Source organism: Pinus tabuliformis, chromosome 4_2, assembly GCF_031772625.1.
Source record: "Pinus tabuliformis cultivar Carrire ecotype Pingquan chromosome 4_2, CPIR1, whole genome shotgun sequence".
In the NCBI taxonomy this organism is placed as follows: Eukaryota; Viridiplantae; Streptophyta; class Pinopsida; order Pinales; family Pinaceae; genus Pinus; species Pinus tabuliformis.
Window position 1 is genome coordinate 791454048 of NC_142304.1, and position 26655 is coordinate 791480702.

General features: G+C 35.7%; 1 pseudogene; it reads left to right on the forward strand.

Moving 5' to 3' along the window:
- Positions 1–21199: 21199 nt before the first annotated feature.
- On the forward strand, positions 21200–21559 carry LOC149172033 (SKP1-like protein 1A pseudogene; annotated as a pseudogene).
- Positions 21560–26655: the final 5096 nt, after the last annotated feature.

Here is a 26655-nt window from a genome sequence, read left to right on the forward strand (position 1 = left end):
TATTTATTTTGCGGATTTATACTGCATAACTTTCACAAATTCTGATTGAGATAGACATCCTAGAAGAGTATTGACTGCCTTTGCATTTGTTTCATATTTCTTCTTCTCAGCTGGATCTGTAGGAGTAGCTGATGGAAAAGTATATCCTGTTTCTACGATGTCCCAGACTTCTGTACCCAAAGATTGAAGATAGGCAGTAACTCTTACCTTCCAATACACGAAGTTTGTCCCATAAAAAATCGGTGGCCTGATTGATGCTTCCCTCTCGTAGTTGCTCATGATGATAGATCTTCCTTCAAGTGATCAAGCTCCTTCAGAAGGACCTGCTCCGATACCAATTGTTGGAAATAATACTGAGAGGGGGGGTGAATCAATATTATCTAATTCTTTTTCAATATATTTATACTCTGAATTATTGTATGTCAGTACCATAAAATAATGAGCATGAACAAGAAAAGAAGATAGTCACACCAAAGAACACTAGATATAAGGTGGAAACCCAATGTGGGTGAAAACCTCCTGCTGCAATATGTCTCTATATTCTTTCAATTAGAAACTCCTTTTACAATGATTTTGTACTGGTGCAGTCCTTTACCAGTACGCAGGCTGCAACCTACAGAGAGCTACAACTCTCTCTCCTGGAAGGGAGTTACAACCCCCTACTTCTTTTCTTTCAAGGACCACTTTTCATAAATTTTCAGACTGGATCCATGAACATCAATCAATCATCAAGTATATCTGCATCAAACAATCTCCTTTTCCCAATTAGCACTGAATCAAGGAAACACTTCTCTGACAGCTGTACCCAGAACACAGTAACAGTAACCACACACCAAATTCTGAACCCAGAATATTGTAGCAATAGACAGAGGTAGCTAGATCATAATTTAAAGATATACGCTACTTCAACAACCTGAAACCTGCATGCAGATCTATAAAGGATAATTCCTTCTTTCAAATATTCAGACACTAATTAACCCAGATTGTCAGATTTATAGATCAAGCATGCGTCTCATATAACAGATCAAAATCATACAAAGATACTATTATTCAAGCATAAAGATTATGACCCATCAATAGAACTTATCCTTCTTTATGTGCTAAGGTTCTTCCTTCATTGAGATCCAGATCTGCACCATAACCCAATCACAAATATTTCAGATCTAGCACTTATTAGGTATTCAATTCATTCGATGATACTTTGCCAAATGATCTTCTTCCTCTTATATAGTCTTAGGCCTTTCACAATACCACGGTCCAAAACCATAATAACACAATACCACGAACCCAATACTTGGGATCAATACTTTTGGATGCAATACCACGGACCAAAACCATAGGATCAAAAACTGTCGGACTATTACCATGAACCAACCATGAAAGTGCGTGAGATCAACACTTTTGGATGCAATACCACGGACCAAAACCATAGGATCAAAAACTATCGGACTAATACCATGAACCAACCATGAAAGTGCGTGAGATCAACACTTTTGGATGCAATACCACAGACCAAAACCATAGCATCAAAAACTATCGGATTAATACCATGAGCCAACCATGAAAGTGCGTGAACTTTTCTCTTCATGAAAGGAACTTTTCTCTGCATGAAAGTGCGTGAACTTTTCTCTACATGAAATAAACTTTTCTCTGCATAAAAGTGCGTGAACTTTTCTCTACATGAAATAAACTTTTCTCTGCATAAAAGTGCGTGAACGTTTCTCTACATGAAATAAACTTTTCTCTGCATAAAAGTGCGTGAACTTTTCTCTACATGAAAGAAACTTTTATCTGCATAAAAGTGCGTGAACTTTTCTCTACATGAAATAAACTTTTCTCTGCATAAAAGTGCGTGAACTTTTCTGCACTATAATTTATCATCTGAGATGAGTGGGTTGCCATCAAGTACAACATATGTATCATAATGCCAACATAAAGGAGGTACTGGGTGATTGAGATGGGCCCAACCCCAAGAGCTACAGCCTCCTACGAGAGATTTAGAGCTGGTGCAAGGCTGGATTCATCTTTATTGAGCAAGAAAAGAAGAGTTACATCAAAACTGTCCACAAGGGAAACTTGAAAATGTGCTGAAAGAAAAGCTAATCTACTGCCTAAAAATCGAACTACAGACTAGCTAACTTCTGCCTACAAAATGACTGACCATTGGCTAACCCAAATGAGGCCCTAAGCCTTCTTATTTATACAAATTGAGGACCCCAACAGTCCTCCTAAACTTTAGGGACTTGGCTGCCCAAAACTTGTAGTTAACAGTAGTCCTACTTGACTTGCTTGGCTGCCCTTGTGTTAATTGATTTGGTGGCCCTTGAACTCCGAGCTGATGGTGGATAATTCGAGGTAAGGGCCCATAAATGAAGGGGACACCTTCCTACAAATCCTCCCCCTTGTTCTCCCACGAATTTGGCTGCCAAATGCTCATTAAAACCTCCAATTTTGTCTCCAAATTGACCAAAAAGGCTACACAAAGCACCCATTAGACTTGTTGGCATAATGACTAACCCAATTCACTCTATTAGCATAAATATAATAAAAAACATGCAATAAACTAATGAGAATGGTGGATTAAGTCGAATTAGGAGGTTGAATGAGCCCAAATAATTATCCATTTTTGGGGCTCATCAATTATATAAGTCTAACGATATTTACTTCTTAAAGAATCCCTTAACATAACAAATTATGTGAGATAACATTGGTTACAAGCAAAATAAGATATCTTAAATATCAATCATTATTATTTAGTTTGTCCTTTACAGATGGTGATATGAAAAATGTAATTGTGATATCTTACATTTTTCCAATTGATAGATCCAACTTCATTTAAGGGACATAATTGTATAAATAACCAAACAAACCATTTAATTACTATTAATTTCTCCGTTATCAACATCTTCATCCACGAGATCAATAAATAAGGCCATTCCTGATCAAGTGAATCGAGTTTATGAGATATTTTTCGGCATAAATCACATGATATTTCATTTGTCGATGCGTTTTGAACCAACCAATGTGGTTCATCGTTAGGACAAGGAGATTCTAATGTACATGACAACAACAACAATTAAGCTTGCAAAATTGTGAAAATAATATGAACCACCTAGAAATCAATGAATATAAGGTGATAACCATGAAAAATTATAATATTCATTCAAGGATAAATAATAAACTGTAACAAACACCTTTTAAGGTGCATAATTTAAGCAATGAGTGTAATGGTGGACGGGCCCACAAATTTTCACATAAACATACTTGGAATTTTGCCTTATTATGATGGAAAATCATGGCTGCAAATCAATTGCATTGGTTGCAGAAATTCTTAATTCCTATAACCCTCCCATTCCAATGATTATTATTGCGGAAACTATTGATTGAGTACAAACAGAATCTCTAGAGAGTACAACAACAAGGAAAAATTGATGTGAATAGTGGTCACATTAAGTTATGCCACATTAGATATCATTTTTGGGATTCAACTGCGTTAAGTAAGTCATTCAAATGTATGACCATTTCCATGAGAGGTAGTCGTAACTGACTAATTTCTCATGATTTTTGAATAGTTCACTTAGCACTCATTGCATCGGGTGATGCTCACAGGGGTGAAGAAGTGGGAATGAAACTAGTGAAATGTGGAGAACGAATCACATAGCATCAATCATCACTTCCGGGGCTTGCACCCGGTAACCAGGACTTCCCAGGAGGTCACCCATCCCAGAACTCCTCTGGCTCAAGCGCGCTTAACTGTGGAGTTTTTCCCCACAATCAAGCCCACTTAGCTTGCTACCCCATTTGCAAAACCTTAGCAAGTATTGTGCCTCATGAACCATTCAAGTAGAGATCCCTTGACTCTTTTTGAATTTAAGTATGGGGGATTTACGCAGTGCATTATATTAGATATCATTTTTGGGATTCAACTGCGTTAAGTAAGTCATTCAAACGTATGACCATTTCCATGAGAGGTAGTCGTAACTGACTAATTTCTCATGATTTTTGAATAGTTCACTTAGCACTCATTGCATCGGGTGATGCTCACAAGGGTGAAGAAGTTGGATTGAAACTAGTGAAATGTGGAGAACGAATCACATAGCATCAATCATCACTTCCGGGGCTTGCACCCGGTAACCAGGACTTCCCAGGAGGTCACCCATCCCAGAACTCCTCTGGCTCAAGTGCGCTTAACTGTGGAGTTTTTCCCCACAATCAAGCCCACTTAGCTTGCTACCCCATTTGCAAAACCTTAGCAAGTATTGTGCCTCATGAACCATTCAAGTAGAGATCCCTTGACTCTTTTTGAATTTAAGTATGGGGGATTTACGCAGTGCATTATATTAGATATCATTTTTGGGATTCAACTGCGTTAAGTAAGTCATTCAAACGTATGACCATTTCCATGAGAGGTAGTCGTAACTGACTAATTTCTCATGATTTTTGAATAGTTCACTTAGCACTCATTGCATCGGGTGATGCTCACAGGGGTGAAGAAGTGGGATTGAAACTAGTGAAATGTGGAGAACGAATCACATAGCATCAATCATCACTTCCGGGGCTTGCACCCGATAACCACATTATTATCTTATTAACTAGCATGATAATGACGTTCATTACCATCTACTCTTCCATTACTTTACTTTCTCCCACATTCAAACTGTTGCATTTTCCAAACACAACCATAACCACTTTGAAATTTGATTAAATATGGGAGGCTCGAGAATTCACAGAGAACCAAAAAAAAAATTACTACATGAATATCAACAAATTAGGAAATTGTTTGAACAAGCCAGTTGGATGTAGTATATTAAAAAATTGCAGTGGTATGACAATAAGATGACTCTATAATTTTCTATGCATTTCAGGTAGAGAAGATCTGAGGTAGTAGGGACAATGGTGCATGCAATAAAAGATTCAATTGCAGAATCAGTAGGGTTACCCCAGATAGGACAACAATGGTATGCCCCCTGAAAACTCCAACTTGATGTTTTACGACAATTTATTGAGGTAGGTGAATGACTGCAAAAGAAAGACACATGATTTGAGAGGAAGGAATTACTATGACCCCAATATGATGCTTCATTCCTTGTCCAGATATTTTTCACATGTGAAGGGAGGTATGTAGTTTTTTATCACTAGCACATCTGGTTGTTAGACCACTTGCGTTATGGCAGCTTAGTTAACGTGCCTTTTTTTCTTGCAAAAACCCTAGATCGTATGGCATGATTGGTAAAAAAATCTAAGTGGCCATTAGAAACATTGTCCCACCATTGCCTCACTAAAATTTTGGTTGTTAGTGTGCTACAAAGGGAAGGGATAACTTAGGATGAGATAGTTGGAAGGCGATTGAAAGTAGATGATGCTACCCCGCAAGAGGATGCCCTAGCAACTGCAACTCCACCTCATGACATCAAAACTACAAATCCACCCCATGACCTCCCAGTTACAACTCTGCCATATGAACTTGCAGCTACAACTCTTCTCCATGACCTCAAGACCACAATAATTCCCACATAACCTTACCATATGGAAAACAAGTTTCCCAATGTTCAAAATATGAGGGTTTCTAAGGATTATTTTGCTAATGCCTCACATAAAGGAGACAAACAAGATGATGATGATGATGATGATGTAGAAATATTGGGGTGTAAGTTTTCCACCATAAGATTAAGAGGATACAAGAAGTGTTTGATAGTGGTGCCCAAAGCCAAGAACAAGAGGAAAATGCAAGCCCATGTCGTGGCACGTCCTGAAATGCTCCCCATTGTTACAAAAGAAACAATGGATGGGGTTTCCACTAATGCTACACAAGAAAATATACATGATGTATTGACGGGACAAGGAATGATGGAGAAAGGAGGCATGGAGAGAGGATTCATGGAAAATAAGGATTGAGCCACCTTGCTGACACAAAAGAACGAGTTGAGGAAGTTTCCCCTACTAATACATAAGAGCCAAGGACCAATGTTTCTCTTCCCAAAGTTTTAGTTCTTGGATAGATATTTCTAACGAGATACTGTGCCTATCAAATGGATATCATATGCCAAAGTTATGAACCTGAGAAGTTGATGTACCAATTTACGCAAACAGGGCCCACAGTTTGGCATTTCACCTTCTAGGGCTAGGTTTTTGGATGTTTAGGGTTTTCCATTGCTTCTCAACAATAAATAAGCCTTCGAGCCTCATTGTAACACAGTTCAGAGGCATGTAGCTGCCACATCTCTTCTCAAAGATAAGCTACCATTGCCCTAGCTGGTTTATTTCCATTTCTTTTTATAAGCATATTTCAATATTGTAAATTAATGAAATGAAGTAATATTTCCATTATATCTCTGTGTTTATGGTTATCTCTGAAATTTATTGCTTTCCTGTTTAAATATGTATCAATGGTATTAGAGAGGTTTGCTTTTTCTCTGCTTTTCTTTGCATGTCCACAACGATGTCGAGATATAAGGAGTTAGGGCTTCAACTGGTTGAACCTTTGCAAGACCAGCCTCGCAAATCTCGACAGCCTCTCATTGCAAATGAAAAGAAAGATGAGGGGGCCATATATCCTATGAAAATCTTGCTCGAAGAATCCCTCGAGTGACAAAGGAACGTGATGATGTACAACTTTGCACAGATCCTTCAGTGACTACCTAGGGGCAACGCATCGACTTCCAATAGCTACTTTGGAAATGCCACACAGTTTAAGCTACAAGTTAATTTTGAAATCTCTATATTCGAGGGTCAGATAGACGTAGATGTCATTAATAAATGGTTAAATCTGCTATAGGGTTGTTTTTCTATCCATGATTTTTCCAGTCCAGAAAATATTATTTCCACTCTTCTTAAAGTAGCCCCGCAAGTCAAGGACTAGTGGGAAACCTAGTGTGAGCAGAAGGTTGAAAGTACATGCTCACTATTTTCAGTTGCACCCACTTGGAATTCATTCCGGGATGCCATCAAGGAGTGGTACTACCCTGCCGGAAGCTATGAGGATCAATACATAAAGTAGACCACGCTGTGGTAAGGAAGGGACCAAGACGTGCCAGAGTTTACCAATATTTTCCATACCCTTCACACAAAGTTGGGTATCAATGACTCAGAGCAGTATTTGGTACTCAAATACCGTGGCTACCTGCACAAGTACATCCAGGAAGAAATAGAATTCCTGAACATCCCCTCGCTCGACACGACATACCGATATGCCGTCAAGGTCGAGCAAAAGTTTAAATAGAAGAAGTGAGGCTTTCGATCTACAAATCTGAAGCGAGTGAAAGTTGACCCCATGCTGCAGAACAAAGGACAAAGCCAAGGCGGGGAAGCCTAAGGAAACCCGCCAAAGCTGCAAGAAATGAACATCACCGTGAAGCCAAAAAAGGACACAGGAAAGTGGTGTGAGTTCCATAAGAGCTCCACCCACAACACAAGTGAGTGTCGGTCTAAGCAGACACTGGTGGTTGAGCTAAAGGTTTCAAAAGCAGATGCATGTTTCGACTCTGAGTCAAAACTTGACAAGGGGAATGATAAAGGGAAGTAGATTATCGATGCAGAGCCCAACACCACCGTTGCCACCATGAAGATCCAGAAGGAGGAACCCAAAGATCCAGAGGAGGAGGAGCGTCTCTTCCACTCATAGATGTGGGTAAAGGGCTCCCCGCTATAGTTCATTGTCAATAGCAGAAGGAAAAACAACCTCATTTTGGTAGAGGCTGTGAAGCGGCTGGGCTTACTGACCATAGCACATCTAAAACCATACACCATCAGGTCGCTTCACCAAGGACGGGATCTTCGCATGAGCCAATAGTGTTGCCTTCCATACAACATCAAGCCCTTCACGGATGAGGTATTGTGTGACATTGCTCCCCTTGAAGTTTTTGATGTATTATTAGGACAACCATACTTGTGGAAGCGACATGCTGTGTATGAATCAAGGCCCCGTGCTGTTATTGTTAGTTTGGGAAATAAGTTGTACAAGATACTGGAGGTAGCACCACCTACCGCCATCTCTTTGATTACTGTAAAACAATACAGTAAGCTCATTTCCAAAACAGGGAAATTTGTTTTCCTGATGATACGCCCTCAAGGAAAGAAGAAGATAGTGGCCACAACCTCCAGACAGGGCTCCTCTGCACGACAACTACAGATGGACAAGGTCGTGGAGGAGTAAAAAGACATCTTCACCTCCCCCACAGGGGTTCCTCTACATTGTCAGGTCAATCACTCCATCAATCTGACCCCAGGTGCGCCGCTGCCCAACGGACCAATATATCGGTCCTCCATGCTGGAGAATGATGAAATCAAGAGGCAAATTTAGGAGCTACTGTAGAAAGGTCACATCTGTCCAAGTTCATCGCCCTGTGGGAGCTTGATCATGTTGATACAGAAGAAGGATGGGACTTGGAGACTCTATATTAACTATCGAGCGCTGAACAAGATCACTATCCGTAATAGGTACCCAATCCCATGGATTGATGTCCTCTTGGACCAACTGAAGGGGGAAAAATGTTTCAGCAAGATCAATTTGAAGTCATGACATCGCTAGGTACCAATCGAACCCTCTGATGTGTGGAAGACTGCCTTCAAAGCCAAGGAGGGCCTTTTCAAATGGTTGGTTATGCCTTTCAGATTGATGAATGCTCCTGCAACCTTCATTAGGCTAATGGATGACATCTTGCGGCCATTCACCAACTAATTTGTAGTGGTATACTTGGATGACATCTTGATCTTTAGCCAGAGTTGGGAAGAGCACCTCCACCACATCCGACAGGTTCTTCAAAAACTGCGGCAACATAAGTTATGTGCCAAGTTGGAGAAATGCACTTTTGGCATGACCCAGGTTTAGTATCTGGGATACATTATTGATGAACATGGGGTGTATGTGGATCTAGCCAAGATCCAATTCATTCGAGATTGGCCATCTCCAACCACTTTGACAGAGTTCCACAGCTTTCTAGGTCTTTCCAACTTCTACCGCAAGTTCGTGTTGGGATTTTCTCATATCACTTGGCCCTTGAGTCAAGTCACCAAGGGAGGAGTGAAAGAAAAATTCTTTTGGTCTGAATCTCAACAAAATGAATTCACAGAGTTGAAATATTGCCTCTACACGGCACCAGTGCTCGCATTACCAGACTTGCAACAACGATTTGAGGTTGAGACAGATGCCTCTGACTATGCTATTGGGGTAGTCCTTACTCAACATGGGCATCCAGTGGCATATCATAGTGAGACACTTTCAAACACAGTCCGGAAGTATCCCACTTATGAGAAAGAGATGTATTCCATTGTGCAGGCTTGCCGACAATGGAAGCATTACATTTTTGGGAAGGAAATGGTCATCCACATAGACCACCGACCCTTGCAGCTCATACAGACCCAAGGGAAATTGTAGAATGATCGCCATCAGAAGTGGTCCACATACTTGCAATAGTTCCATTTGAATATCATGTATAAGAAGGGTACCACTAATAATTTTTCAGATTACCTCAGTCAACCACTGATCATGGCGTTAACCACTGTGCTCAACTCTTTTGAGCATGAGAATTCTGATTGGCCACTTCTCTACAAAAGCAACCTAGAATTTGGCCACACATACCAGACACTCTTGGAGGGTCAGCATGTTCTAGATTTTCACCTCCAGGATGCCCTGTTATGCCACCTGGGTCACCTTTGTGTTCCTTCAAGCGAGCGTGCCAAGATGATTTGGGAAGCACACTACAGTTGGGCTGCTGGAAATTTCGGGGTCGAGAAAATGGTGGCAGTACTACAGAAGTATTTCTATTGGCCGAATCTTCGACAGGATGTCAAGAAGTACATCAGATCATGCACTGCCTGTGCCATTGCCAAACCGACCATCAAGAAGCAAGGCCTCTATACCCCACTGCCTACCCCTAGTCGACCTTGGGAATCCATCTCCATGGATTACATGTCAAGCCTTCCTTCCACTAAGCATGGAAATGACTATGTTTTTGTGGTTGTCGACAGGTTCTTGAAGATGGCCATTGTGGTTGCCTGCAAGAAGAATATTACAGCAGAAGCCATTGTTAAACTCTTCTTTGAACGAGTGTGGGTACACTTTGGGATCCCACAGTCTATCATCTCATATCGAGACAGCAGGTTCCTTAGTACATTTTGGTCCAGTCTCTGGTCGATGCTCGACACCAAACTCATTAAGTCCACAACCTTCTATCCTCAAACTAATGGCCAGACATAGGTTGTCAACAAGATGATTGTACACAGTCTGCGCATGTACAACTCAAAGCATCCACGCACATGGGATGAGAGCCTCCCCTATGTTCAGCACAGCTACAATCGGGCTCTCCACAGCTCGACTAGCCATAGCCCTTTTCAGCTGGGCTTGGGATTCCAGTCTTTATGTCCCATTGATGTGGCCATGCCATTTGTAGTTACTCACTTAGATTCGGCTCATTTCCAGTCTGAAACAGATAAGGAAAATAGCTTCATTGAGCACATCCAACATATTCGCCAGCAGGTCCATGACATTCTAGAGAAATCAAATGCCAAGTACAAGTAGTGACATGATCAACATCGGATGCCACACAAGTTTTAGGTGGGCAACAAATTCTGGTTGCATTTGCAAAAGGAACGCCTTACTGGAGCCTATTGGAAACTCAGACCACTGCGATATGGTCCTTATGCCATTACCAATGCTGTGGGAGACAATGCATTCCAGGTTAGCATTCCCCCATTCCTTGGCCTGAACACGTTTGTTCAATGTGGTCTGCCTCCAGCCATACTTTCCACCATTACTAGACACATCCAACATTGCAGAACAACTCACACCCATAGAGTTAAACCCAGATTGCATGGAACAAGCTGCAACTGATCGAATCATGGACACACAGATCAAGCACACTCGCCAGCAGAATATCCAATTTTATTGAGTTGTCAAAGCAGACCAACTCCTTCACCAGGGCAAGTGGCTCACCAGGGACCAAGTTCAGCAGAAGTTCCTCATCTCATGGAGGAACTCAACGCAATGGGGACCGTTGCTTCCAAAGGGGGGAGGAATGATCCAGGTGGATATTGGTGGCCACCTGCCAAGTCCACTTGGACCCCCACCATTGTTTCTTTCAGCTTTTCAGTTCCCTTAATTGTAGCACAGTTTACTATTTTAGCAGTTTTTTAGGTCCTAAACTTTTGAAGCCATTTTGAGGCCCTAAAAGAAAATTTTTGGGAAAACTGGGAGCAACATGGGTCCATGGACCAATGTTGCTCTTCCCAAAGTTGTAGTCCTTGGATAAATCTTTCTAACGAGATATTGTGCCCGCCAAACGGAGATCGTATGCCAAAGTTACGACCCTGGGAAGTTGATGTACCAATTTACCCAAACGGGGCCCACAGTTTGGTGTTTCATCTTCTAAGGTTAAGTTTTTCAATGTTTAGGGTTTTCCATTGTTTCTTAATAATAAATAAGCCTTCGAGCCTCATTGTAACACAGTTCAAAGGCATGTATCCGCCACATCTCTTCTCAATGATAAGCTACCATCGCCCTAGTTGGTTTATTTCCATTGCTGTTTATAAGCATATTTTAGTATTTTACATTAATGAAATGAAGTATTATTTCTACTGCATCTCTGTGTTTATGGTTATCTCTATAATTTGTTGTGTTCCTATTTAAATCCGGATCACTCCCATGTCATAGATATAACTTCTCTTGGGGTCCAAGAAAATATACCCCTTGTAAGAAAACAAACCCATGACATTTTTATGCAAAAATAGGGGCAAGAACCAGAGATCAAATTGACTAAATACATTTCTATGAAAACAAAGGATCGAGAACCACATATGGAATTGACCAAAGACATTGTTGTGCAAATAAAGGATCAAGAACTAGAGATCAAACTGACCAAAGACACAATTGTGCACATAGAGGATGAGGAATAAGGAAAGGAACTAACAAAAGACACTGTTACGCAAATATAGCATGAGGAACAAAAAAAAAGATAGTAGAGGAAAAGGTTCTTTAGGTGGAGGCACCAGATCCTAAATTAGCATAAAGGATAAATTAGCCATGTGTATACCCTCTTATAAGGAAAAATTAATACCTTTGCAAGAGCACGGAAAGATAATTCATGAACTTTGTGAGAGATGTGAAGAATATATAAACAAAGTTAAATGAGAACATAAAAACATAGTGGTTGAGCTGTAAAATAAGGTGACAAGGATGGACAATGAGAAGAAACAATTCAAAAAGTTAATTTATGGTGTACTTCGTTGCAGGGCTTCTTCAACCATTGGAAACATGTACTTAACAGAAATATTTCTAATGTTTAAAAGGAATTCTATCATCACCAATAACCCTTTTGATATTGATACTACAAATGGATTCATAGAAGCATACAATGCCTGTACACATCTAGAAAAGTACTTTCTCTGTGAATTGTACCAACAATATTTTTTGTCGTCTTTTAATGAAAGATGGAATCCAAACCCTTATGTAGGGGATAACCAATTGAGATGTACTTTGTATCTTATTTGAGAAATTAAGCAACTTGGATGGAAGATCTTAAAATTTTTTTGGAAAATTCCAAGAGCATTCTGTGGTTTAAAGGAGAATATGAAATACCTCTACAAGTGATACAAGAATAAAAAAAATGAGCTAATTTGTTAGAAGACGCATATATTATCGCTGGGAATAGGTAGCATATGTTTCATATTGTGCAGACCAGATTCAAATATTGAATACTACCACACAAGAAGGGTGTAAAGAAAGGTGGGATGGCTCAGAAAAACAAACATGAGATAAAGATCCATTTCACCACCAAAGATTAAAGATAACCTTAACAAAGTTGGCTAACTATGTTTTTTGAATGGAACAGTGTGGGATAACTTGATCAGCCTTAATTTTCACTATCCATTGATATGGCTACCAAATATGGTATATAAAAAGTCCTATAGCCTAGAAAAAGAGAGAGGTTGAATGTTGGAATGAAATTCAACAAGGTATTTTTGTTCTAGTGAAGCAGGACATAGTGATTATAGTATCAAAAATCTTCATGAATGTCCCCTTCATCCTCAAATTGAGAGTGACCAGTGTTCTTGCTAACATTCACTCCCTCATTGTTGTCGACGATATCACTCCTCCTCGTTGCTAACACACTAGGTCACAGTTGCTCACACTCATTGCCATTGTTGTGATGACTCATAGTGAGAAAACACTCATTACCACTATTGCGGCAACTCATAGTGAGCAAACACGTAATCTGTGATGTTGTCATATATATTATTTTCAAATAATATATCACCATTAGCATTTAGAACTTAACACATACTAGTAATTGTGTCTTACATGTTACGTTACATTTTCGTTTTAAATTTTGTTACATTTCTGTTGCTTTCCCTCCAATTTAGATATCAGATTCATGATTAGACACCAATTTATGCAAGCATAAAGAAAGTATGGAACAACCCCATGAAAAGTATCTTCCATAACATACTAAATAATCAATGTATTAAATGACTGAATGTAAATGCATGGAGTTATTTACTAACCTTAATTGACAATTGGGGCAAAACTCTCAAATCAAAAAACATAGCCTCACCACCTATCAAACATAATGAACATATTCAACACAACAATAATACATTAAATGCATGTAATACACTTATAAATATTAAAATCAAATTGAAAACAAATATTTCATAACAAACCTGGAAAACCATTCGTTGATGCAGGGCCCTAGCATCACCCGAAGTGTCATGTTGGCCATGGCAAGGCCATCCTTGGATATCTTCATGCTTGTACATGTTATATGTTATTGTCATTATGTCAAGGATTCGAACCATAGCTTTTATAATGAAATGGCATTCACAAACCCTCTTTTTCACGGATGAGGATCTTCACTTCATTTCATTTTGTCCTCTTTTATCGTTGGTGTCATATGAAGAAACATAGTTTCATAAAAATGTTTGAAAGGTGAATACATATGAAAAATTACTGAGCACTATTAATACCAACATTTAAACAATGCATCTCTAAAAAGCATACACTTCATATCGTAAGAAAGTAGTAGGCCTTGTTCCTGGGAATTTATTTTGTACCTGGGTTAAAGAACATTGAGCATTTGGGTTCATTTCTTGTGCTCTAATAAATTCTAGAACTATATTTGAAGGGATTTTTGCAATTTTATCAATCTCCATGTTATTTCTATGTACTTTAGACCAATCTAAATCCTTCCTAGAAAATATGATATTTTCTTTAGGGTCTTGCACCAGAAGGGCAATAATTTTTTCCCATTTGAATTTATTTACCATTTTGTGATCCAAGGAGTTGCTGAACGATGACCCAGCGTTTTGTCGCAATGGTGACCCAATGAGTTATCACAAAAAAGAATACTCCATTAAATAAATCTATGTACAAAATCAATGGCAATAAACATTTTCCAAAAGCTACTTTAACACAATCAAATTCAGTGACTATAAATAAATGTTTTAGTAAGTTATAGAATAGAGTGATTATTATATATAATATTTAATTTAATGAAATTTAAAAATTCATAATTTAATAATATTTTAAAAATCATTTAACATTAATAAAAAATAACTTATATTAATGTAGGTTACATAAATTTCACCATCAAAATTTAACATAGTAATAAATTTATTAGACAAATTATGTGTGTCGTGCATTAAAATACTTAATATAAAATATAACTATATACAATGCTAACAATTATTATGTTGACCACTATGTTACTACAACATAATCTAACTTATAGATGAAATGGCCCTTTTTGCGACATTTAATACTGTTAATTTTAATCAAAATATGGCAGAGATTTTTAAAAACTTGAGTTTAAGTGGTCTAATATGTAGAATTCTAGTCCCCAAGATTTTTTATGGTGCTAAATCCATTTATGCATTAAAAAATGCATGTTAAACAATAAAAAAAACACATTCTTTCTTGAAATTGTTTTGTCGGATTTCGATGAAAAAGTCTATCTCCTCTATAAGTTAGACTACGCCTTTTACTACAACCCTCTCCACTACCATTAAAAAATTCTCTAGCAAGGTATCTTATAAAAATAACGATAGAACTTTCAACCCTCAATATGATAATGATTGTAAGATTGCCAGGAAAGCGATTATAGATGCTTCTAAAAAAACTGTAAAGCTTGTCAAAATTAGTGTGTACAGAGCTCTTATCAAAAGGAAGAAAAGGTATTGCATAAATAAGAGGCAATAACATCTTCTTCACCTATCTAAAGTTGAGCCTAGAAAGTTATGGAAGCATATTCTTGTCCATAAAATGAAAGAAGATAACTTGATCCCCTTAAGTAAATGGGATACCTATCTTAAGAATAATTATAACTCCTAGAACACCATGGGTAACATCATAAACACTCTTATAGAGGAAGATATATTTTCTTTGGAAGACATGAAGTTTGGGGTTAAGAAGTTGATAATGGGAAATCTAGGGATATTGAAGATTAAAATGTTGAACTTTTCAAAATTCGAAAGCCTATCTTCATCCCTCACATGCAAAAAATCCTCATTTTATCAGTGAAAGACAACATCCAAAAGGCTTTGACACAAATTATTATTGTGCCTATCTTTAAAAGTGGGGAAACACATTACCTTTAACTATAGGACTCTCATGATTAGCCACATTTTAGCCACATTGTATGGTATCACTTTTGAAAAGAAGATTAACGTCTGGCTTGAAACTCATGGTAAAAGAGTTAAAGTGAAAATTGGTTTTAGGAGGCATCACTCAACTATTGGCCACTTTTTCACTCTTAGTACCATTCTCAAGGAGTGTCGCAATAGTAAAATTGATATCTTTAGTTGTTTTGTTGACTTTAGAAAATCTTTTGACACCATCCCTCGGGAGAAGTTATGGCAAAGGCTTGAATAGATAATGATTCCTCTTGAATTGAGAGTTATTGTAACTAGGTTATATGAGAATGTTATTGCTACGCATAAGACCGTTGATGGTTGGTCTAAGGGGATTAAATTGAATATCGGAGTTAAGAAAGGATGTCTCCTAACCCATTCCCTTTTTGACATTTACATTGATAAGATAGAAGAATATTTAGAATATATGGCATGTGATGGACCCCATCTCACTGGTATAGTCATTTCTATTCTCCATTATGTTAACAATGTCATTCTTCTTGCCAAAAGCCCTGATGATCTCAACAAGAAGCTCAGGATCCTTCATGATTACTACTCCAATATGGGTATGACTATTAATACTAACAAGGCTAAAGTCATGATAATTAAATGTAAAAAGAAAAACTATGATAATTTCATCTATGATAACAATTACCTAGAGAAGTTTTTGTCATATAGATATTTAGGTATTATCATTCAGCATGAGCTCAAATGGAACTATAGCACTGAGAAAAGGATTATAGGAGGATAGACGTTAACGAGCATCATCATCATCATGATTAATGATTTCATAAATGCAAATACAATAGTAAATCATGTATATGAAATACTCCAACTCAATTTATAAGTGAAATTAAAAAATTATAAATAAATAAAGCAATAATTAATAATTAAAGGTTATGACATCTTTTATCAAGATTATGAATTAAGTTAGTAGTTTAATTAACAAATGGAATGGTATTTTTTGGAACATTTTTTTGGTCAATTTTGTTGAAAATATTGTATAAACGTTTGAGAGTAGTCTTTAGTGCGACTTTTTGGAAAGTTTTTCAGTTTGTTTTCCGATCTAATTTCTCTAGAATCCCACAGGGATTCATTGAAATCACTAGGTAAACTATTCACAAAATTGAAGTTCCCACGGGGTTTTGAGGTTGTTGAATTCATATTGAAGTTCCCGTGGGGTTTTGAGGGTATTGAATTCATATATGTAGTAAAAAACTGATGCAACAAAGCTGAAACTTTTCACAATCCTCCGGCCTCTTATTTAATCCATTACGCAACAAATCTAAGGGGCCTCAAAATTAAAAATCAACTCATAACATTGAATCCTACACAATACGTATCTACATTAAAACTCAGAAATAATTCATTTATAAAATATTTACATAAGAATTATTCTCATTCCTCACTCTCACACTCCTACATCATACATGCCTTTTAGGCTCTCCTAAATTTATACAAATGTATTAGAAGCCAATTAGGTTCTAGATCCCTTAACAAACTCCAACAATATCTCTCTTGATCTCTAAAATATCTCATCCAAATCCTAAAAATTCTCTAATTCCACTTTCAACTCAACTAATCCTTTGTTCTAGGATCCCCTAATCCCTAAGATCTCTATGAGATCTTTACAAGTCTATCATAACTCATATTCTCTCATAATTGAGAATATTTACAATTTAAAACCTCACACACATATTTTTCACTCAATTTATTAAAAATATACAAATACATTAAAAACATCACACACCCTAAGTGAACCAAATATACAATAATTTTCTGTTTCAGGATGCTCCTCCATCAGACTCCCATTGTAGAGAAGAAAAATTCATAGACTCCTATCTATGAGGTCTATCACTTTTTTGTAGTAATGTGACAACCACAAGTCTCAATGACTTCCTACCTCCAGGATTCCAAACTCCATTTTGTTGCTGGTCCTTCAATGTTTCTTCCTGATGTTGTTTACAAGATTGGAATAACAATTCATCACGATTACATTTAGGTTCCACATTGGAACATTTTACTTGCATATGTGCAATACGTTCATGTTCCAACAACATTTTCATTTCTTTAGTTGCAACTTTATTATCATTTTCTATGCTTCTGTTGCGGCAAATTTGTTGATTTGAAGGCATATTGTCACATTCTAACTTCGGATTATCCAACCATTATTCTAGAAATTTTAATTCTGATGTAATATTACTCATGTTAACATCTAAAATTATTTGATGATTATCAACAACTTCAATTATTTGTTCACCTACAACATCTTTAACATGTCCTGCATCCACAAACAAGCTATCAATTTTTAAAATACAAGACATTTTGGCCTCATTTGATGCTTCAAGCACCAATCTTTCACAATGGACTTTCTGGGTTTAAATCCTCTTTGTTGTGACTCAATTCCTTTGAGTCTCTGCTTTTCCAATAAAGCAATATGTATTTGATCAAGTTCTCTATACTTGTTTATCAGCTTGGCATTCCATTTCTTTTGCAATAGGTTCCATCTAACCCACTTCCTCATTCTCCATCCATGTCTTCTCTTTTCCTTGTAGCCGTTTCGTTAGTATGTCAAGTTGCGCTTTCAATTTCTCGATCTCTTTCTTCATCTTCTGTGGACTCCAGTTCACGAGTTGAACTGCCAAATGTTTGTCAGCAAGACCAAGCTTATCGCTCACTTAAACCGCACAAATCATAATATCACTTTCCATTCTTGAATTTACCAAGTGAAAGACGAATTTGCATGACTTTCTTCTGACTCATACCAAGAGCTGCGTTACTCCACTTCTATTTTCGTGGAGATTTCTTGAGTGATGGAATGCATCAACACTGGAAAAAATTTCCTCATTATGAAATTAAATAGAAAAAACATTCTTTGGAATCCTTTTCTTGAGGCGACATCACATAGGTTAGAAGAAATAATTTCTAGTCATGACATGCCACTATCAGGATGCATTTAACATCTTTATGCACTAAATTAATTCAAGAAAAATATAATCTATCCATACCTTTACAAAACACAATAACTCGAAGGCAAAATCTATAGAAAAATCATGCCAATGTCAACAGGCTATTTCACAACGTTTAGGCATATTTCTTTCATCGCACTTCATTGTGGCTTGCCAACACCGTGCTTCCAATGCACCCTTTACCCAGTTGTCATGAAACTTTCCAGTTAATTATTCTGTGTTTCTCCTTATCTACATAATTGATGATCAACAACGATTTCTTCTAGCTTTCGCATGTTGCTCCGATCTCTCCACGTTGATCCACAAGTCAGCAATTTCTTAGAGACAATGGCTCTGCGATAGTAATCAACACAACGCAAAATTCACAAATTTCAGCTCCAATACCACTTTGATGTAGCAAAGCTGCAACTTTTCATGATCCTCGGGCCTCTGGTTTGATCAGTTATACGACAAATCTAAGGGGCCTCAAAATTTAAAATCAACTCATAACATTCAATCCTACACAATATTTATCTACATTAAAACTCAAAAATAATTCATTTATAAAATATTTACATAAGAATTATTCTCATTCCTCACTCTCACACTCCTACATCATACATGCCTCTTAGGCTCTCCTCAATTTATACAAATGTATTAGAAGCCAAGTAGGTTCTAGATCCCTTAACAAACTCCAACAATATCTCTCTTGATCCCTAAAATCTCTCATCCAAATCCTAAAAATCCTCTAATTCCACTTTTAACTCAACTAATCCTCTATTCTAATATCCCCTAATCCCTATGATCTCTATGAGATCTTTACAAGTCTATTGTCACTCATATTCTCTCATAATTGAGAATACTTACAATTTAAAACCTCACACACATATTTTCACTCAGTTTATTAAAAATATACAAATAAATTAAAAACATCACACCCCTAAGTGAACCAAATATACAATGATTTTCTGAAGCAGGATTGCAACAAAAACTAATTTCATAAACACAAAGCAAGATTTGGCAACAATCACCAGGTGAACTATTCACAATTGAATTGCCCGTTGTGTTTTGAGGGCGTTGAATTCATATTGAAGTTACCTCGGAGTTTTGAGAGTGTTGAATTCATATATGTAGTAAAAAAACCAGTTTAATAGACACAAATCAAGATTTGGCCACAATTTTGTTTCGCAAGATTCCAACCATAAACTACAAAAAGTCGTACATAAAGACTACTCCTAAATTTTCAAAAATCATATGTTTAAGTTGTTTATTTTGCAAAGAACAAGTGCCTAAATGTTTTTGAGGGTGTAAAATCTCTATATGCATTCCATTTTTGTACATTCAAAAGTGGATTACAACCAAAAATACATTTTATTTAGCCTAGAGGTGTTGTCCAACCTAGTATGGTAGAGATGTTGTAATGTAATGTCTTGTTTAACCCTAACTATAAAAATAGCCCTAGGTGAAAAATAAATAATAATAATAATAAAATAACATTAAAATAATAATAACTTCATGGTATTGGCCCATGGTATAAGAACTAGTGGTATTGACCCATGTTATTCATTTGGAATATGACCCGTTTAAAGGGTGAAATATTTGATCCCTCTCCACTGCTTGTTAGATGTTGAGTTTTGGTAGATGTTGAGTTAAGATGGATCTACAAGGACTATTATGGTAAACATATTGTAATGTAATGCAATGTTCTCTATACATTTTGACTCTCTCAAATTTTATAATTTTTTTTATTAATTATTAATTAAAATTAAAATACTCTAGATCCATATTAACGGATCTACCAAGAGCAAATAGAATCAAATGTTTCATGTCAATTAAAACATATTTTTATGTGAAAAGAGCTTTAATCCTTTTCCATCATTTGTAAATCCATAATTAAGACTTACCTAAAATGGTATCAAAATTTAAATTTATATCTATTTTTAATAAATTATAATAATTAAATATAAATTATTGATATTATTTTTATTTTAGGTTAAAATTATCCAAAATAATTATAATATAGATCTATTACATTAGTAAATAATAGCATAAAATTAATTTTGCAATTTTGAGTTGGATTTGACCAGCAAACCAACTCGCAAAATGATCGTCCTCAAACATATCTGTAAAAGGCTAAATAGAAAATTAAACGGGCAAGATTATAAAGGCATCCCATTTCAAGATAATTTTAAAATATACAATTTTGCTTCACGATTTTTGACACGATATCATATGAAGCCAACCATATAACTTGTGGGCCCCGTAACAATATTTGCTCCGCCTATCTAACATTCTATATATATAAAACAAGTACTTTGAAAGAGAGAAAGAAGATCAATCCTCACTTCACGTATTTGAGTTCACGTTCTTCGGTAGTCAATCCACGTATTTGAGTTCACGTTCTTTGTTAGTCCATCGTCTGCAATGGCCGTGGAGTTGTCAAGGAAGAGAAACGCAGAGGAATGCAATGTGATGGCCGCGAAGTCGTCAAAGAAGAGAAACGCAGAGGTCGAATGCAATGCGGTGGTGATGGTGAGGTTGCAGAGCTCGGATGGTAAAACATTCGAGGTGGAGAAGGCGGTGGCATTACACTGTTACAGTCAGGTATTATAAAGAAGGTAACGGAGGACATGGGCAGTCACCATCTCATTCCTCTGCCCAATGTCTACAGTGAAATCCTGAAGATGGTTATCAAATATTGTGAATATCATGTACATCACCCACCTCGTCCAATAGAAACAATAGACGACATCGACCAGTGGGATATTGACTTCTTCAATGTTGATCGTTTAACTCTGTCTCACATTGCACGTGCTGCCCACTATCTGGATATCACAAGTCTTGTGGATTTGGCTTGTAAAAGCATTGCGGACATATTAATTCGTTTGGAAACATGTGAGAATGTCCGTCGGGAGCTCAACATTGCAAATGATTTTACACCGGAAGAGGAGGAGGAGATAAGGCGTAAATATCAATGGGCTTTTGAATGAAATTGTTGGGTTAGAAGATGGATAATAATATAGGCAAATAGGTGTATATCAAGCACAGCACATATATCAATCACATTTTCTAATGTAATTGATATACAAATAGGCGAATTAATTATTAATAACTATATAAATATTAACAACCATAATATTATATTAATATTATAATAATAATATTATTATTAATATTAATTAATTATATTATCATTATCTAATTCAAAAAATAAAATAATAATAATATTATTTTAGATCATTTTTGGGATTCAACTGCGTTAAGTAAGTCATTCAAACGTATGACCATTTCCATGAGAGGTAGTCGTAAAGTGACTAATTTCTCATGATTTTTGAATAGTTCACTTAGCACTCATTGTATCGGGTGATGCTCACAGGGGTGAAGAAGTGGGATTGAAACTAGTGAAATGTGGAGAACGAATCACATAGCATCAATCATCACTTCCGGGGCTTGCACCCGGTAACCAGGACTTCCCAGGAGGTCACCCATCCCAGAACTCCTCTGGCTCAAGCGCGCTTAACTGTGGAGTTTTTCCCCACAATCAAGCCCACTTAGCTTGCTACCCCATTTGCAAAACCTTAGCAAGTATTGTGCCTCATGAACCATTCAAGTAGAGATCCCTTGACTCTTTTTGAATTTAAGTATGGGGGATTTACGCAGTGCATTATATTAGATCATTTTTGGGATTCAACTGCGTTAAGTAAGTCATTCAAACGTATGACCATTTCCATGAGAGGTAGTCGTAAAGTGACTAATTTCTCATGACTTGAGTGCTAAGTGAACTATTCAAAAATCATGAGAAATTAGTCACTTTACGACTACCTCTCATGGAAATGGTCATACGTTTGAATGACTTACTTAACGCAGTTGAATCCCAAAAATGATCTAATATAATGCACTGCGTAAATCCCCCATACTTAAATTCAAAAGAGTCAAGGGATCTCTACTTGAATGGTTCATGAGGCACAATACTTGCTAAGGTTTTGCAAATGGGGTAGCAAGCTAAGTGGGCTTGATTGTGGGGAAAAACTCCACAGTTAAGCGCGCTTGAGCCAGAGGAGTTCTCGGATGGGTGACCTCCTGGGAAGTCCTGGTTACCGGGTGCAAGCCCCGGAAGTGATGATTGATGCTATGTGATTCGTTCTCCACATTTCACTAGTTTCAATCCCACTTCTTCACTCCTGTGAGCATCACCCGATGCAATGAGTGCTAAGTGAACTATTCAAAAATCATGAGAAATTAGTCACTTTACGACTACCTCTCATGGAAATGGTCATACGTTTGAATGACTTACTTAACGCAGTTGAATCCCAAAAATGATCTAATATAATGCACTGCGTAAATCCCCCATACTTAAATAATATTATTATATTATTATAATAATAATGTTATTATATTATTATAATAATAACATAAAATTTAAAAAATAATAATAACAATTATATTGTGATGATGACGAGGATGATAGTGGTTAATGTCCAATTTTCTTTATTTTTAATTGTCTGGCTCCGTCTTTTTTAGCAAAATTGGTGTGAGATTGTATTATTATAATAGTAATAATAATATCGGGTAATAATATAATAATAATATTATATTATTATAATAATATACAAATATAATTATTAGTAAGACAATAATATAATTAAAATAATAATAATATAGCTATTATAATAATAATAATAATTACTATTATATTATTTTATTATTATTATAATAATATATTATGATTATAATATTATTATAACAATAATATAAAATAGTAATAATAATAATCACAATTATACTGAATTATTATTATTATTATAAGAATAGCTCATAATAATAATCATGATCCAATGATAATTAGAATTGTGATAAGTGAATTATTATGTGTAATTTTTTAAAGACGATTCATTTATGATAATTAATAAATATATAAATAATAACAATGATATTCTTATATATTTATATATTTATGATTATTTTATTAATATTATTACAATAATATAAACTCACATTCATAATTAATAATAATAATAATAATTATTATTATTATTATTATCAGGTTTTATTAATTCAATCATGTTTATTTTATTATTTTTAATATTTATCTTAGAGTTTGTATATATTGGGTTTATAATATTAGTCCTTTTTGTTTATCATTACCCAAGGGATTAATACTAAAACCCCAATGAATTAATGAACTAAGGGATAAATATTAAAACCCCAAGAGATTATGAACCCAACGAAATAATATTAAACCCATTCGACTAATATTATCAACCCAACATTGTTAAGCACAAATATAAACACTACAAACACTAAAATAAATGTGGTTTATTTTGATGGTGAGAGAGTCACTATCACAATCCCTTGTTGACAATATAAACCTAAGGGAAAAATAAACCCAAGGGATTGATATTATAAACCCAAATGAATAATAAACCCAAGGGATTAATACTAAAACCCTAAGGGATTGTGAACCCAAGGGAATAATATTAAACCCAAGGGACTAATATTATAAACCTAAGGGAATAATAAACCCAAGGGATTGATATTATAAACCTAAGGGAATAATAAACCCAAGGGATTGATATTATAAACCTAAGGGAATAATAAAACTAATGGATCAATACTAAAACCATAAGGGATTATGAACCCAAGGAAATAATATTAAACCCATTCGACTAATATTAAAAACCCAACATTGTTAAACCCAAATATAAACACCACAAACACTAAAATAAACATGGTTTATTTTGATGGTGAGACAATCATTGTCACAATGCGACATTCAAACATGGTTGACCATGGTTTGCTATTATTGACAATGGTTGACCATGATTGATATTCTAAACGCAAAGCAATAATAAAATGAAGGGATTAATACTAAAACCCCAAGGGATTACGAACTGAAGCAAATAATATTAAACACATGGAATTAATATAATAAACCCAATGGTTTAATATTATAAACCCAAGGAATTAGTGAACCCAAAGGATAAATATTAAAGAAACCTAAGGGATCAGGAAGCGCAAGGGATTGATATTATAAATACAAGGGATTAATAAATATGACCATGAACCCAAGTTAATAACAAACCCAAAGGATTAATACTAAAACCCCAAGGGATTATGAACCCAAGGAAATAATATTAAACCCAACAGACTAATATTATAAACTCAACATTGGTAAACCCTAATATGAATATTAGAAATACTGAAATAAACATGGTTTATTTTCATGGTGAGACAATCCTTATCACAATGAGACATTCAACCATGATTGACCATGGTTGTCTATGATTGAAAATTGTTGACCATGATCGATATCATAAACCTAAGGGAATAATAAACCCAAGGAAATAATATTAAACCCATGGGACTAATATTATAAACCTAACATTGTTAAACCCAAATATAAACACTAAAAACACTAAAATAAACATGGTTTATTTTGATGGTGAGACAATCATTGTCACAATGCAACATTCAAACATAGTTCACCATGGCTTGCAATGATTGACAATGGTTCACCATGATTGATATTCTAAATGAAAAGCAATAATAAAACAAAGGGATTAGTACTAAAACCCCAAGGGATTATGAATCGAAGGGAATAATATTAAACCCATGGGACTAATATTATAAATCCAACATTCGTAAACCCAAATATAAATACTACAAACACTAAAATAATCATAGTTTATTTTGATGGTGAGACAATCCTTGTTACAATGCGACATTCAAACATGGTTGACCATGTTTTGCTACAACTTATATTATAAACCTAAGGGAATAAAAAACCCAAAGGAATGATATTATAAATCGAAATGAATAATAAACCCTAGGGATTAATACTAAAACCCCAAGGGATTATCAACCCAAGGGAATAATATTAAGCCCAATAAACCCAAGGGAATAATATAAACACAACATTTGTAAACCCAAATATAAATATTACAAACACTAAAATAAACATGGTTTATTTTCATGGTGGAAAAATCTTTGTCAAAATGCAACATTCAAACATGGGAATAATAGTATAAACCCAACATTGGTAAACTCAAATATAAATACTACAAACACTAAAATAAACATGGTTTATTTTGATGGTGAGACAATTCTTGTCGCAATGCGACATTCATCCATGGTTGACCATGTTTGGCTATGATTGACAATGGTTTACCATGATTGATATTATAAACCTAAGGGAATAATAACCCAAGGGATTGATATTATAAACCCAAATGAATAATAAACGCAAAGGATTAATACTAAAACCCGAGGGATTATGGACCCAAGAGAATAATATTAAAGCCAAGGGACTAATATTATAAACCCAACACTCGTAAACCTAAATATAAATATTACAAAGACTAAAATAAACATGGTTTATTTTCATGGTGAGACAATCCTTGTGAGAATGTGACATTTAACCATGGTTGACCATGATTGATATTATAAACCTAAGGGAATAATAATCCCAAGTGATTGATATTAAAATCCCAAGGGATTATGAACCCAAGGGAATAATATTAAGCCCAATAAAGCCAAGGGAATAATATAAACCCAACATTCGTAAACCTAAATATAAATATTACAAACACTAAAATGAACATGGTTTATTTTCATGGTGGGACAATCTTTGTCAAAATGTGACATTCAACCATGGGAATAATATTATTAAACCCAAATTATTTACATTAATACTAAAATCCTAAGGGATTAATACTAAAACCCCAAGAGATTGTGAACCCAAGGGAATAATATTAAACCCAAGGGACTAATATTATAAACCTATGGAAATAATAAACCCAAGGGATTGATATTACAAACCTAAAGGAATAATAAAACTAAGGGATCAATACTAAAACCCCAAGGGATTATGAACCCAACGAAATAATATTAATCCCATTCGACTAATATTATAAATCCAACATTGTTAAACCCAAATATAAACACTACAAACACTAAAATAAACATGGTTTATTTTGATGGTGAGAAAATCGTTGTCACAATATGACATTCAAACATGGTTGACCATGGTTTGCTATGATTGACAATGGTTGACCATCATTAATATTCTAAACGCAAAGCAATAATA